Source organism: Pimephales promelas, chromosome 17 (genome assembly GCF_988280905.1).
Source record: "Pimephales promelas chromosome 17, fPimPro1.hap1.1, whole genome shotgun sequence".
Lineage (NCBI taxonomy): Eukaryota > Metazoa > Chordata > Actinopteri > Cypriniformes > Leuciscidae > Pimephales > Pimephales promelas.
The window spans coordinates 19,780,167-19,797,430 of NC_142785.1; the positions used below are offsets into that span (position 1 = coordinate 19,780,167).

Sequence of the window (17,264 nt, forward strand, 5' to 3'; positions counted from 1 at the left end):
CAGTCGAATTTGAGATCTGAATTTGAACAGTTGAATAGTTGAGATCTGAATTTGAGCAGTTGAATTTGAGATCTGAATTTGGGCAGTTGAATTTGATATTTGAATTTGGGCAGTCAAATTTGATATCTGAATTTGAGCAGTTGAATTTGAGATCTGAATTTGGGCAGTTGAATTTGATATTTGAATTTGGGCAGTCAAATTTGATATCTGAATTTGAGCAGTCGAATTTGAGATCTGAATTTGGCAGTCGAATTTGACATCTGAATTTGAGCAGTCGAATTTGAGATCTGAATTGAATTCGAGATCTGAATTTGAGCAGTTGAATTTGAGATCTGAATTTGAACAGTCGAATTTGAGATCTGAATTTGAACAGTCGAATTTGAGATCTGAATTTGAGATCTGAATTTGAGATCTAAAATTCGACTGCCAAATTCAGATCTCAAATACGACTGTTCAAATTCAACTGCTCAAATTCAGATCTCGAATTCAATTCAGATCTCAAATTCGACTGCTCAAATTCAGATATCAAATTCGACTGCTCAAATTCAGGTATCAAATTCGACTGCCCAAATTCAGATATCAAATTCGACTGCTCAAATTCAGGTATCAAATTCGGCTGCTCAAATTCAGATCTCGAATTCAATTCAGATCTCAAATTCGACTGCCCAAATTCAGATATCAAATTCGACTGCTCAAATTCAGGTATCAAATTCGGCTGCTCAAATTCAGATCTCAAATTCGACTGCCCAAATTCAGATCTCAAATTCGACTGCTCAAATTCAGATATCAAATTCGACTGCTCAAATTCAGGTATCAAATTCGGCTGCCCAAATTCAGATCTCAAATTCAAGTTAAATATTCACATGGTAACATTCGGGGAATAGTTATGTCTCTTATTTGCTTCCATAGTAGGCGATCTAACCAATCATAGCGTTGATATTTTGTGACCCCGTGACTATCCGCCATTTTGTCCGACAAACAAACCAGTCCGATAAACCAGGCGTAGTTGACTAGCAAAGGCGATTAACAAAGATAATGGTGAAATGGTGTTCATATGGTACTTGCAACACAGGCAACAGCTACCCAGAAAGGCTGAGCAATCTACAGTTTCACCCGTTCCCTAAACCTGTCAGTAACCTGGAGAGATGTTTGAAATGGATACGTTTGTCTGGACGTTACAGCACACTAATAATGTCAGAGTAATTACTGTAGCTAAGGCTTGCTATACTGGCTTACTGATTGTGACGTTATAAATGTATACTACTTTTGCTTTTTAAGTATTTTAATAGTGAATAAAGAGCTATATACCCAGTTTTGCAGGAACACTGTTGTTCTTTAATGTTGTTATCCCTCGAAAGCATATTGCAGACCTTTCTGTCTGCTTCTGTCTGTGATCAACAAATGATTTTTCCGGAGATTATTCACTATTTCCCCAGGGAGTGCACAAATCGACACAAATTGGAAGCGCCATGGCTGGAACCGGTTGTTTGTCGGACATACATGTAGCGACAGTAAGGGGGGGGGGGCGGGTCTTTGTGAAGAGTCAGTTGATTAGCCATTTATTTTAGGCTTAATTTCATTAGCACACAGTTGAGAAACTTAGTTGAGATATAAGATGATAAAATTGAATAAGAACATTCAGAGAGCTATTTTAAACTTGCAGGTACTAAATGAAGAAGCTCACTGTCTGGTCCCTGATTTCAATCTTTAAAACAAACTTTTGAATTCCAATTTTTTTGCTCTGGACAGATGGCGATCCTGGCTGTAAGATCCGTTGCACACAATTTACACTTGGCTGGGCTGTTCACGCTCTCAGATCAGATTCCAATCTCTATATTTGACAGAGCTCTAACATCCAGAAACCCAATTCTGCTTTCTTCTCTTTCCTCACCTTTTGTTTTCCAGACAAATGGGCAACAGTGCTTTTCCCATCAATAAAAAGGAAATTAATAACACTGTCTAAATTCCATAATGCAAGTATCTACCGCATGAATTCTGACGTGACCGTGACCATCCGTCTTCTGCCCCTCGCATATTGATTTAGTGGTGATGGAAAATAAAAGTCTCTATGTTGAAAGGAAAAAGGGTCCTTTGCTCTCAAAGTCAGTTTTTAGCACAAAGCTAAGTGGGCACATGGGAGGCCAGAGTATGAATTAGTGGCTTCATTCATCTTTAGCAGATCTGTGGTTTTCAGTGTGCTCCCATATGACATCCCGTTGGCCTGGGTCCGCTCAGTGGGATTCCTGTAGCATTCTGTCATTCACTCCACATGTACATGCACACATAAAGACTACCAGATTGACTACTACAGTATAGAGCGCTGTAGCCACGGGCTTCTATAATAAACTAATCACATTGTATCAACACACGTAGGGTGTAAGTTTTCCTCAAGCAGAAGAGGCAATGCCATGGAAAAACCGCATGTTTCACCAAGACAGTCCCTTTTCTGTGTTCCTGAGGAATGAACGGAAAGAGGATGAAAACAGTCTGGTGGTCCTACGGGTCATGTGGCACGCTCAGTAACAGACTCTCTGTTTTGTGTAAATAATCTTGCCTTGTGAAATAATTGTAGTATTTATTTCTCTTTGACTGTCTGATCTGGTGCGCTTGGACACGTCGATGAGTTGAAGGCACAGAATTGCCTGAAATTTCATGGATGAATGTTTCAATAGCCAGTCTCGGTTCCTCTGTTGGAATATAATGTGGAACCCATCAAATTGTGTAATACTGGTGGACTTAAAAGTAGCAGTAAATCACTACTATGTTTTTACTTGTCTGTCCCAGGTTGTAGATACCCTGTCTGTTTTTACATACAGGCGAGTCTGATTTAACTGCTTCAGATTTAAACACTTTCACTTTAGTGCACTTGTTAATGCGCAAACTATGATTTATTGCCTCATTGAAAATGTTTTACCCTGTACGGTACAAAAAAATAGAGCTAATGATTAATATTTTTCTCAGCGTGTAGTGAGTGCCAGTAATTCTTTCTTACACTTCTGGCTTTAAAAGTGCAAAAACAGCCCTGCTTTGAGATGCTTTCGACTAAACTGCAGGAGGTCTCAAGTATGATTTCACCTTTGGCAAAGTTCAGTGCTAAAATGTTTACATTTGGCCAATCAAGCTCTAGACAGTAGCGCCTACACTTGAGTGAGGTCATACATGCCCTGGGCTTACAGTCCTGCCACCAGCAGCTTTATTATAAGGCACAGAACAGACCAGGTTGGCCGTCATATCCCTCCTTAACATCCCATCAGCCCTGTCTACATCTGATATTACCATTTCAAGTGTCTCCTGTGAGCAGAAAGTCTCTAACTACATCATTATATGTTTGTAGTCTTATCATATTAGTGGAATGCTACATTTTAAAAGTAAAATAAAATAGCGAAAGTCAGTGCACTATTGCTTTCAAACGTGCTAACTGCCTTCACACAGTTAAAGGTGCACTATGTAAGAATTTTGCAGTAAAATAGAGACCGTCCTCACTGCAGAACACCAAATCCAGATCCAACTCCTCCCACCTTATATTCCTAAACCTACCCATCTCTACCCCTTGATCCCTAACCCCACCCCTAATGTTAACCCATTTCCCACCCCTTAGATCTGGATCCAACTCCGCCCGCTGGATCTTGTGAACTGCAATGAGGTGCTACTAGTAAAATATCCAAAAACCACTTGGCCAGTGTTATATATTTTGTTTAGTTGATTACTTACAATATCCTAAATGTTTGTAACTATTTGTAAATCGTGACAACCAAGGACCCGGGATGTTTGAGCAGGTGTGAGGGAGTCCCCAATGGTGTCATATCCGGCTTATATTTCGTATAATCCTGGTTTATGCTCGTTCTGCAATAGTAACCATGGTGACAGATGTGAACAATTGGGTTACACCAGCCCGTTCTCATCCTTCAACGCCATATAGAACGCTATATGCAAAAACGGCGCTATACTACGCACATGGCACCCGTTATCGTTAATATAACACGCGAACCCAAGACGTCATAAATCCTTTAGCGTGAATATGACACGCAGACCCTACCCCACACCTAAACTTAGCCCTCACAGCACGTGTTATATTAACGATAAAGGGTGCCATGTGCGTAGTATAGCGCCGTTTTTGCATATAGCGTTCTATATGACGTTAAAGGACGAGAATGCGTTGGTTACACCTAGCAGTACTCTCACACTGTTTTTTTTTTTGCTCAAACATTTTGGAGCACACAGTACATGGCAAGCAGACTTTGAGACAAAAAGAGGACTAAAACGAGAATCAATATCATTTTTGAAATACCAAGAGCTCCACGTCCTTAACTATCTTTGACTTGACAGAGACGCGAGTGGCGTCTCTGTCAAGAGTGTTGCATGTACTTTATTAGACAGGTGAACAAATGTACATAAAACTAACCAATGTTATTTAGTTCAACATGGTGAAATGTTAGAATATGATCTGTATGTTATTCTAATGTTGATCTAGCTTACTGCTAGTCTCAAACAGCCACAAACTAACACAAAATAACATTCAACACACTCAAATGCAGTTTAGTGTGATAGTAACTGTAAGACCAAGTGAAAGAAGGCTGCATTACCTCACAAGTTTCATTCGTCTAATAAACTGACTTGTGTTCATTATGAGTTATGTGAGTAGCTAATGAGCACTTGCGTGTAGTTTGGTAGAATTAACTATTCTTATTATTTTATATCCGTGGGATTCGCATGTGGTGCTCATATCTGTCTCAATTAGCAATCGCTCCCTGCTTCATATCACAGTCATATTAAAAACATCAATTTATTACTCATCCATAAACATTATTAGATCCATAAGCTTGATGACAAGATCTATAAATCTGCTTAATGCTTTGCGTCATCAACCTACGTCTTTGTTATTGTAAGAGGTTAGCGACCCCTAGCGACGGAAAAGAACAACAACATGTTTTTGATTTAATTAATAAACCATCAGTTTGTTATATCTGCCTTTTTCATGCTATAGCCAAAATTCCAATGGTTGTAAATTGTTTTTTTTTTTCTAAACGGCAAATAAATATTGTCGGCCGACACATCGGTGCAGCTCTGAAAAATGCTCTAAAAAATACTTTCAAGTCATCCTGCGTCCCCCTTAAAAGTTTGCTGAGGCGCCCAGTAGGCCCCGGCCACATAGTTATGGGTTAAATATTATTGCTTTTATATATATATATATATATATATATATATATTTTTTTTTTTTTGCTTGTGCTGACTTATTTAATTTCAGATACCCTTTTAAATGTCAGCCCAATACTTTAATCAAAAGACTGCACCTCTCAAATTCATCAATCTCAAATGTCAAAATCAAAGCCTCTAGATTCTAGAATATCAGTAAAAGAGCTCCTAAATGATGGCTAGTGCGCTCCAAAAAGGAAAACTCACGTTATGCTGTCAGTTTTTATAGGTCCAGTAGTTTGTCTATTCTTCAGGTCCGGATTAAGCCATCTGTTACGGTGGAGACCTCATAGGACCTTTGATGGTTAGCAGTTGTTTGACTGGAAAGTGGAGTGTTTCAGTGAACTACAGTGGACGTCAGAGGATCTAGAGAGACATATATTACCATCATAGAGCGATTCCCAGGCACATCTCTCTGTTTTATTGTCTTTTTATTGCTTTGGATAGACGACAGAGAGCAAGAGCCCTATTTGTAATGTTATGTGCACAAAGATTCAATGTTGATTCAATTATGTTGGCCAATCAATCATTTTCCAGGAGCAAAACAATGAAGGAAACGGAAAAGTTGCAGTCTGGCGCAACTTTCCTTTTTCCCCCTGCAGAACTAATTTCTTTTGTTTGATGAGTGAATGTGTAATTGAAAAAATTTGTTTTGCTGTCAGAAGATGATTAGGGATACGGCCTCTATCAAACTCCAACTCTTGTCTTTGACCTGTTATGCTGCTGAGACCCTGTGTGTTCAATTTCTACTTGCTTAATGAGTATTGGACTCTCTTAATGTGTAGTAAAGTGACTCCTGCTCACCACAAGTCTCCCACCATGGAGTTTACATCCAGAAATCAGGGTTATATCAAAAATACAAACACACAAAGACATGTTTAGAAATGAGTGAGTTAGGGACCAAATCAGTGTATGAAGCGCCCGGGGCCTGCCTGTGGAAAGTGTCTGTCAGTCTTCGGATTTATGAAGCCGTCATAGCGCCTCTTGTATGAGTTCTATCCCGAAATACCCATTGGCAAAGTGATGCCACATTGCCTGCCAAGTTTACATGTGTAATTGTGGATTCCCTAAGAGAAAATATGTCACGTTAAGGGTAAGTGTGTGTGTGTGAGTACAAAAATTATTAAACCTGTCATTTGGCCGTAGGCTCAAGGACGCAGGTAATCACAGCCATATGCTGAAATTCAGACAACAGCACAATTGCAAGTGTATTTCTTTTATACAACAATAACTTACTGTACATTTGAAACACAGTATCTCCTGTTGATTGATCCACTCACAAAAAATATTTCTAAACGAATCCCAAGAGGAAGTAATTGATACCAGTATCAAGCAACACAGAGGATTGGTGTTTTGTTGATGAATTAGTGATTTATGAGTGAGCCATTGAATTATTCACTCAAAAACACTAAGCCTGCACCAAAAATCACATCCTGTCTGAGTAGATACTACTTTTAAATAAATAGTTACTTCATGACTGTTAGAAAGAATATAAATCCAGATGCACCGCATTGTCTTGTGACTCACCACCAGCATCATTGCCATTCACAAATCCTCTCCCATAAACTTATAGGATAGTAAATTGGATGTGTATTTCAGAATGGATTTTAGTAGGTTATCTGTTTTTCTGGGTATGTTGTTGGGAAGTTGGCGTTTTCAGATTCTATTATCATCTTGTTTCTTTCCTGAATGTATCTGCCTTTTAGAACTCGTATCTGCAGTTTTAAAATCAGTGTTTTTGAACAAATCAGTTGAGTAAAAATCTTCATAAAGACAGTAACTTGCAAGGTAACATGGGGGAAAATCCCCCCCCCCTTGTTATAGCACAAAATGTAAAATATTAAAGGAGGAGTAAGATTAAATCTTGCCACAGGGATTATTTTACCCTAACCTAGCCTATTGTTTCTGATTGAATCAGTTTTTTAGAACAAATCAGTTAAATCAGTGGTTCTCAACCTCTTTTGCAGGGACCATAGGTATCCATAGTAAAGGCTAGATGTCTTATGGCGGAGTCTCTATCGTCATCACCGGCGGCCATCTTGTCACAGGCAAGCTGATGTAAGATGAGTGATGAGTACGAACAGAAATAATCTTGACAGATTTACAAACGGTTTGGTGTCTTACAAACGTTATTAACGTGGCTATAATTCTGGGTGATTGTTTATTTATACACTTATTATTCTTGTTATAGTCACTTGTCATAACTACATCTCTGACTTTTACAACAAACCAATCCGTTTGAAAATAGGTAGAAAATTGAGCAAGTGGTTATTTAAAAAGTACATGGACCATTGAAAAATAGTGTTACGAGTGAGCGAGCTGCCTGTGACAAGATGGCCGCCAGGTGTGGACGTCGACCTCCATTGGCCAGTTGCGCGGACAAAACATCTAGCCTTTATTATGGATATCTATGGCAGGGAGCTGAGTCGTTATTAGAGCAGGAATTAGTCAATTAATCAATTAGTCAATGACTCATTAAGCCTTTAATTAATTGAATCAGGTGTGCCATTTCAGGGTTAAAACAGAAACATGGCCGGTGAGGGGGTCCCTGCAGGAGAGGTTGAGAACCATTGAGTTAAATGAATGATTCAATGACACACTCATTGTCACTATGTAACCAGCAGAAAGAGTCATTGCAAAATCCTGAGTGATAAACAGTGAGAAGCCTGTGGTGTTGGACTGTTATATATTAGCTGGTATAGAAATCTGACTCCTATTTTACCTTACTATATAATTCCCTACGATCTGGTTACGAGTCGGATAAGGAGGAACCGAGACTGAAGCATTTACTGCTGATATACTACAGACACAGAGATGTTGAACTAACAGCAAGCAGGAAAGAAAAGGGGAGACACTGAGCAAAGTGAGTTGAGGTTTTGTGTTACAGATGGTTATTATTTGTAAATCATAAGCCCCATTCAGAGGTCAATTTTAAAACACTGTGACTCTAGGCGGATGGAAACTTTTGTCTGTAATTTTTCATCATGATATGATGCGCTAATATGTGTTACTGTCAGTTTAGTTGTAAATATTGTCTGCCTGAAAACATTTGGCAAGCGGACATAGGCATCTAATATGATTTCTGTGTATTTATCATTGTATAGTCTAGAATACATCAGAAAACGTACCCAGAGACCAATATTTTGAGTTGGAGTCTAGACGGTTTGTTTATTGACAACAGTAGGTTTATCCAAAGTGGAGTCGTCGCTGTTACCTTTAAATTTTTTAAGTGCTTTCTTTTGACTCCATGCCCCACCCCCCCCCCCCCCCACACACACACACACGCAGAACACTTCATAAGCAGCAGTGTATTGGAGAATATGAACGGCTCAAGCGCGTGAGGACGTTGCTTTCTTTCTCTCGCTGTCCCTCTCAGCCAAACCGCATTCCAGCTGCAGCTGCCATCCCTTCCATCTGCTCTACTGACGCGGTTCCACTTCGCTGTACTGAGGAATTTATTTAACTTTCGGTTTAGAAATATTAGACAGAGAAACATGGGCCCTGAGGTTTCTCCCCCTCCCCTCTCTGTCTTTTATGTTTGATCTTGTCATTATGTGCTGTGTGGTTCAAGCTCCTTTGTAATATATTTCTGCTGTCATAACCACTCGTGGCATGGCACTTCTGACCTGGCAACGGCTGATTCGGTTCAGAAATGAAAGTCAGTTTTCTAAACAAAACACAGGGCTATAGCAGTGAACACACTGATTTAACCCATTCAGGCCCTGTGTCCATTACAATGGACATCACATGTCAGCCCCCTTTTTTTAACTTCTTGAACATTTCACCTAGTTTAAAGCCTGCAGTCCATGAGATTGGACATTTGTCATCCAATCAATTGCCAGCAAATCTCTGCATGTAGTAATTATATATATATAAAAAAAAACCTCTACATTGAAGAGAAGCATGGCAGCACTTCACTCCAAACACAGAAGCAAGCAACATTTTCTAAGGTGTATTTACATTTTGTATATATTTTTGCCAGTATTTCATAGTTTGTATGTAAAATAGAAAGATTGAACTTATTAATTAAAGTTAAAAAAGGTCTAAGTATCATGGCCCTCTTTCAGAATCCAGAGTTTTGAGAAGATTGGAGAAACTTAATTTTTTTTTTAAATTTTAACCCTGTCGTTTTTTTGGGGTCGAAATTTTGAGTTTCTCTGATCTTATTGAAACTCTGGATTCTGATAGAGGGCAAAGAGATTTAAACCGGAGTGCAAAAATGGAGTCTCTAGACCCTTCCTGAGCTGAGATATTGAGATCCCATATAGCATTTATGCCATTATAAAAAAATAGTGGGTTCGTGGACGGTGGAATTATGGGATGGCGCTTGGTGCCACAGACTCAGGGGGCCCCCTTGAGTGCAGTAAAGTAGTTTTTATCATGACAGCAACTTTAATTAAAATGTCCAAAAAATTACACTACCCAAATCCACATTCAATAGATTGCAGGCGGGCTACGTGGGATCTCAACATTTCACCTCTGGAAGGGTCTAGAGATTCCATTTTTGCACTCAGGTGTAAGTCTCATGGCCCTCTATCAGAATCCAGAGTTACAGGGACAGAAGAACACACGTGTGTTTATCCGGTGGAGAGAGGCTCATGATGCTGAATGCTGTCATCAATGGCTCTGAGTGAGTATACTACAGAAATGGATAACAAAATCTATTAAAGTCCCCGTGAAATCAAAATTGAACATATTTACTTTGTTAGCGCATATTACTAGTCTTGTGGTGAACAATTAATCCGTGCAAGTAAAAATATATTTAAAAAATGTTTTACCTTGTTAATCTTTAATCAAAATCTGAAAAGTTACTTCCGGTCTGGAACGGTTTCTTTTTCTGATGACGTAGGTTTCACAGTTTGGGTGGGGAAACGCTTAACCACTCCCCTCAAACCGTTAGTTTGCTATGAGCGAGAGATGGAGAGGAGGAGCGCTAGAGTAAAACCCTGCCCTCTGTTCAATATTCCGTTTCACTTGGAAATACGTCACAGCACTGGAAAAAAATCGTTTGTAACTTCCGGTTCACGGGGACTTTAAATGTTAAGTTGTAGTTTATTTGAATGATTGTAATTTCAAACTGAGGAATTACAACAACACTTTTCTGAGTCTTGATTTCTGCATTTGCTGCAGAGCTTTTGTGGTGGAGCAGGACCTGCAAGGAAAGATGATGGCAGCATTTGTTGGGGGAAAAAAAAGGTTTCAGGGATTTTACTCAAATATAAAGTAAGGCTATTTTTAATACATAAATCAAATGACATTGTGCTGTTAAAATGACTGCTTTTGTGTAATGTTTGTGAGCATTTTTGTAGGATCTGAAAAGTCTGCAGACTGGTGTGAGCACTGAGGATGAGGAGCCCAAAGCTGCATCCTGGAAGTGGTGCCATGGATGAGTCCCTCCATCACTCCACCTGCCCTTATGAGTTCCTCCCTCACTCCACCGGCCCTTACGAGACCCTCTATCGCTCCACCTGCCCTTATTGCCTCATATTGTGAAGCGCAGCAACAAGCTCCGGCACGAAGGCACAGTCCCCTCTGGTGAATTCATCAAAATAAAGCCGCAGAATGGGAACCGCTGTGTTGAGATGGCAGTAGGGTTTGGGTTCAGTGTCTGTAAATACATGCTTGTAGTTTGAAAATAGCTTTGTTTCATGTGTTGTTGACTTGTATATGCATTTGTTTATTGTGATGGTTACTTTTATTTGTTCTTTTACTCATTTATTCATGTTTCTTATTGTTGTCAGTATATAATTATTTAATTAATGTATGCATTAACTCATCGATTGACTGACAATTGAGATGTTTCACTGCATTTAGCAATATAAATGAATTCATGCATTACTGTCATATGACAAAATAAATTTCATTTAGCTTGTTTTATTAAATTATAATTTTAGTTTATAAAAAAGTTATATAATTAAGTATTGGTCAGCATTTAATATTATTATTTTGTTTAAGTTTTGGGGTGGGCTAACAATGCAATTCATTCTGAGGTAATCGAACCTGGGTCTCCAGCATGAGAGTCAGGCACTCTAACAAGGAGGCTAAAGACTGCAGCCTCTAGCATCTGTCGCTAGAGCACCTATTGAGATCAGAGGAGTGATGTTTACTCGCACAGCAACTACCAGCTGGCCTCCGTTACACTCACCCCCCTAAATCTTACTCCCACTCGACCCGCTCCAAACGGGCCTCGAACCCGGGTCTCCAGCATGAGAGTCAGGTGCTCTAACAAGGAGGCAAAAGACTGCAGCCTCTAGCATCTGTTGCTAGAGCACCTATTGAGATCAGAGGAGTGAGGTTTACTCGCACAGCAACTACCAGCTGGCCTCCATTACATCAGCTCTGGAAGGGTCTAGAGCCTCCATTTTTGCACTCAGGTCTAAGTCCCATGGCCCTCTATCAGAATCCAGAGTTTCAAGAGGAGAAACTTATTTTTTCACACAAAATTTTTTTTTGGTCAAAATTTTGAGTTTCTCTGATCTTCTTGAAACTCTGGATTCTAATAGAGGGCCATGGGACTTGGACCTTAGTGCAAAAATGGAGGCTCTAGACCCATCCAGAGCTGAGATATTGAGATCCCATGTAGCATTTATGCCATTATAAATATCTCAATATATCAGCTCTGGAAGGGTCTAGAGCCTCCATTTTTGCACTCAGGTCTAAGTCCCATGGCCCTCTATCAGAATCCAGAGTTTCAAGAAGATTGGAGAAACTTATTTTTCACACACACACACACACACACACACACACAAAAAAAACGACAGGGGTAACACTGTCTTTTTTTTTTTTTTTGGTCAAAATTTTGAGTTTCTCTGATCTTCTTGAAACTCTGGATTCTAATAGAGGGCCATGGGACTTGGACCTTAGTGCAAAAATGGAGGCTCTAGACCATTCCAGAGCTGAGATATTGAGATCCCATGTAGCATTTATGCCATTATAAATATCTCAATATCTCAGCTCTGGAAGGGTCTAGAGCCTCCATTTTTGCACTCAGGTCTAAGTCCCATGGCCCTCTAAGGGGTAACACTGTCGTTTTTTTTTTGGTCGAAATTTTGAGTTTCTCTGAAGTTCTTGAAAATCTGGATTCTGATAGAGGGCCTATTGAGAAACTCTGGATTCTGATAAAGGACCTATTAAGATCAGAGGCTCTTGAGATATTGAGATACCACGTAGCATTCATGCCATCATACATATCTCAATATCTCAGTGTAACCCCTCCACCCGGGTCCCACTCGACCCGGTCCGAGTGGGCCTCGAACCCGGGTCTCCAGCATGAGAGTCAGGCACTCTAACAAGGAGGCTAAAGACTGCAGCCTCTAGCATCTGTCACTAGAGCACCTATTGAGATCAGAGGAGTGATGTTTACTCGCACAGCAACTACCAGCTGGCCTTCGTTACACTCACCCCCCTAAACCTTACTCTCATCCAGGTCACGACACCAATGTAACCCCTCCACTCGGGTCCCACATGACCCGCTCCGAGCGGGCCTCGAACCCGGGTCTCCAGCATGAGAGTCAGGCGGTCTAACAAGGAGGCTAAAGACTGCAGCCTCTAGCATCTGTCGCTAGAGTACCTATTATGATCAGAGGAGTGATGTTTACTCGCACAGCAACTACCAGCTGGCCTCCGTTACATCAGCTCTGGAAGGGAAGCCTCCATTTTTGCACTCAGGTCTAAGTCCCATGGCCACTGTCGTTTTTTTTTTTTTGGTCGAAATTTTGAGTTTCTCTGATCTTCTTGAAACTCTGGATTCTGATAGAGGGCCATGGGACTTGGACCTGAGTGCAAAAATGGAGGCTCTAGACCCTTCCCGAGCTGAGATATTGAGATCCCATGTAGCATTTATGCCATTATAAATGTCTCAATATCTATAAATAATGTCTCAGAATCCAGAGTTTTGAAAAGATTGGGGATACTTAATTTTTCGCCAAAAAAAAGAAAAAGAAAGGGGTACCACTGTCGTTTTTTTTTTCCGGTCGAAAATTTGAGTTTCGATATCTCAGCTCTGGAAGGGGCTAGAGCCTCCATTTTTGCACTCAGGTCTAAGTCTCATGGCCCTTTATCAGAATCCAGAGTTTTGGGAAGATTGGAGAAACTTAATTTTTCGCCCAAAAAAAAAAACGTAAGGGGTACCACTGTCGTTTTTTTTTTTCGGGCCCAATTTTTGAGTTTCGATATCTCAGCTCTGGAAGGGGCTAGAGCCTCCATTTTTGCCCTCAGGTCTAAGTCTCATGGCCCTCTATCAGAATCCAGAGTTTTGGGGAGATTGGAGAAACTTAATTTTTCGCCAAAAAAAAAAAACGTAAGGGGTACCACTGTCGTTTTTTTTTCGGGCCCAATTTTTGAGTTTCGATATCTCAGCTCTGGAAGGGGCCAGAGCCTCCATTTTTGCACTCAGGTCTAAGTCTCATGGCCCTCTATCAGAATCCAGAGTTTTGGGAAGATTGGAGAAACTTAATTTTTCGCCAAAAAAAACAAAACGTAAGGGGTACCACTGTCGTTTTTTTTTCGGGCCCAATTTTTATGTTTCGATATCTCAGCTCTGGAAGGGGCTAGAGCCTCCATTTTTGCACTCAGGTCTAAGTCCCATGGCCCTCTATCAGAATCCAGAGTTTTGGGAAGATTGGAGAAACTTAATTTTTCGCCCAAAAAAAAAAAAAACGTAAGGGGTACCACTGTCGGTTTTTTTTCGGGCCCAATTTTTGAGTTTTGATATCTCAGCTCTGGAAGGGGCTAGAGCCTCCATTTTTGCACTCAGGTCTAAGTCTCATGGCCCTCTATCAGAATCCAGAGTTTTGGGAAGATTGGAGAAACTTAATTTTTCGCCCCCCAAAAAAAAAACGTAAGGGGTACCACTGTTGTTTTTTTTTCGGGCACAATTTTTGAGTTTCGATATCTCAGCTCTGGAAGGGGCTAGAGCCTCCATTTTTGCACTCAGGTCTAAGTCTCATGGCCCTCTATCAGAATCCAGAGTTTTGGGAAGATTGGAGAAACTTAATTTTTCGCCCAAAAAAAAAAAACGTAAGGGGTACCACTGTCGTTTTTTTTTCGGGCCCAATTTTTGAGTTTCGATATCTCAGCTCTGGAAGGGGCTAGAGCCTCCATTTTTGCACTCAGGTCTAAGTCTCATGGCCCTCTATCAGAATCCAGAGTTTTGGGAAGATTGGAGAAACTTAATTTTTCGCCCCAAAAAAAAAACCGTAAGGGGTACCACTGTCGTTTTTTTTTCGGGCCTAATATTTGAGTTTCGATATCTCAGCTCTGGAAGGGGCTAGAGCCTCCATTTTTGCACTCAGGTCTAAGTCTCATGGCCCTCTATCAGAATCCAGAGTTTTGGGAAGATTGGAGAAACTTAATTTTTCACCCCAAAAAAAAAAAACGTAAGGGGTACCACTGTCGTTTTTTTTTTCGGGCCCAATTTTTGAGTTTCGATATCTCAGCTCTGGAAGGGGCTAGAGCCTCCATTTTTGCACTCAGGTCTAAGTCTCATGGCCCTCTATCAGAATCCAGAGTTTTGGGAAGATTGGAGAAACTTAATTTTTCGCCCCCCAAAAAAAAAACGTAAGGGGTACCACTGTCGTTTTTTTTTTCGGGCCCAATTTTTGAGTTTCGATATCTCAGCTCTGGAAGGGGCTAGAGCCTCAATTTTTGCACTCAGGTCTAAGTCTCATGGCCCTCTATCAGAATCCAGAGTTTTGGGAAGATTGGAGAAACTTAATTTTTCGCCCCAAAAAAAACCCATAAGGGGTACCACTGTCGTTTTTTTTTTCGGGCCCAATTTTTGAGTTTCGATATCTCAGCTCTGGAAGGGGCTAGAGCCTCCATTTTTGCACTCAGGTCTAAGTCTCATGGCCCTCTATCAGAATCCAGAGTTTTGGGAAGATTGGAGAAACTTAATTTTTCGCCCCAAAAAAAAAAAAAACGTAAGGGGTACCACTGTCGTTTTTTTTTTCGGGCCCAATTTTTGAGTTTCGATATCTCAGCTCTGGAAGGGGCTAGAGCCTCCATTTTTGCACTCAGGTCTAAGTCTCATGGCCCTCTATCAGAATCCAGAGTTTTGGGAAGATTGGAGAAACTTAATTTTTCGCCCAAAAAAAAAACCGTAAGGGGTACCACTGTCGTTTTTTTTTTCGGGCCCAATTTTTGAGTTTCGATATCTCAGCTCTGGAAGGGGCTAGAGCCTCCATTTTTGCACTCAGGTCTAAGTCTCATGGCCCTCTATCAGAATCCAGAGTTTTGGGAAGATTGGAGAAACTTAATTTTTCGCCCAAAAAAAAAAAACGTAAGGGGTACCACTGTCGTTTTTTTTTCGGGCCCAATTTTTGAGTTTCGATATCTCAGCTCTGGAAGGGGCTAGAGCCTCCATTTTTGCACTCAGGTCTAAGTCTCATGGCCCTCTATCAGAATCCAGAGTTTTGGGAAGATTGGAGAAACTTAATTTTTCGCCCCCCAAAAAAAACGTAAGGGGTACCACTGTCGTTTTTTTTTCGGGCCCAATTTTTGAGTTTCGATATCTTAGCTCTGGAAGGGGCTAGAGCCTCCATTTTTGCACTCAGGTCTAAGTCTCATGGCCCTCTATCAGAATCCAGAGTTTTGGGAAGATTGGAGAAACTTAATTTTTCGCCCCAAAAAAAAAAACGTAAGGGGTACCACTGTCGTTTTTTTTTTCGGGCCCAATTTTTGAGTTTCGATATCTCAGCTCTGGAAGGGGCTAGAGCCTCCATTTTTGCACTCAGGTCTAAGTCTCATGGCCCTCTATCAGAATCCAGAGTTTTGGGAAGATTGGAGAAACTTAATTTTTCGCCCAAAAAAAAAACGTAAGGGGTACCACTGTCTTTTTTTTTTCGGGCCCAATTTTTGAGTTTCGATATCTCAGCTCTGGAAGGGGCTAGAGCCTCCATTTTTGCACTCAGGTCCAAGTCTCATGGCCCTCTATCAGAATCTAGAGTTTTGGGAAGATTGGAGAAACTTAATTTTTCGCCCAAAAAAAAAACGTAAGGGGTACCACTGTCGTTTTTTTTTTCGGGCCCAATTTTTGAGTTTCGATATCTCAGCTCTGGAAGGGGCTAGAGCCTCCATTTTTGCACTCAGGTCTAAGTCTCATGACCCTCTATCAGAATCCAGAGTTTTGGGAAGATTGGAGAAACTTAATTTTTCGCCCCAAAAAAAAAACCGTAAGGGGTACCACTGTCGTTTTTTTTTCGGGCCCAATTTTTGAGTTTCGATATCTCAGCTCTGGAAGGGGCTAGAGCCTCCATTTTTGCACTCAGGTCTAAGTCTCATGGCCCTCTATCAGAATCCAGAGTTTTGGGAAGATTGGAGAAACTTAATTTTTCGCCCCCCAAAAAAAACGTAAGGGGTACCACTGTCGTTTTTTTTTCGGGCCCAATTTTTGAGTTTCGATATCTTAGCTCTGGAAGGGGCTAGAGCCTCCATTTTTGCACTCAGGTCTAAGTCTCATGGCCCTCTATCAGAATCCAGAGTTTTGGGAAGATTGGAGAAACTTAATTTTTCGCCCCAAAAAAAAAAAACGTAAGGGGTACCACTGTGGTTTTTTTTTTCGGGCCCAATTTTTGAGTTTCGATATCTCAGCTCTGGAAGGGGCTAGAGCCTCCATTTTTGCACTCAGGTCTAAGTCTCATGGCCCTCTATCAGAATCCAGAGTTTTGGGAAGATTGGAGAAACTTAATTTTTCGCCCCAAAAAAAAAAACGTAAGGGGTACCACTGTCGTTTTTTTTTTCGGGCCCAATTTTTGAGTTTCGATATCTCAGCTCTGGAAGGGGCTAGAGCCTCCATTTTTGCACTCAGGTCCAAGTCTCATGGCCCTCTATCAGAATCCAGAGTTTTGGGAAGATTGGAGAAACTTAATTTTTCGCCCAAAAAAAAAAATACGTAAGGGGTACCACTGTCGTTTTTTTTTTTCGGGCCCAATTTTTGAGTTTCGATATCTCAGCTCTGGAAGGGACTAGAGCCTCCATTTTTGCACTCAGGTCCAAGTCTCATGGCCCTCTATCAGAATCCAGAGTTTTGGAAAGATTGGAGAAACGTAATTTTTCGCCCAAAAAAAAAAAAC

General features: G+C 40.6%; 1 long non-coding RNA gene across 1 annotated transcript; it reads left to right on the plus strand.

Annotated features, from left to right (window-relative positions):
• The first annotated feature begins 9,422 nt into the window (after positions 1–9,422).
• Positions 9,423–11,149, plus strand: LOC148971509 (uncharacterized). The gene is made up of 3 exons (XR_016147182.1): positions 9,423–9,823; positions 10,324–10,416; positions 10,503–11,149. It is a non-coding gene; the product is annotated as an uncharacterized LOC148971509 (long non-coding RNA).
• Positions 11,150–17,264: the final 6,115 nt, after the last annotated feature.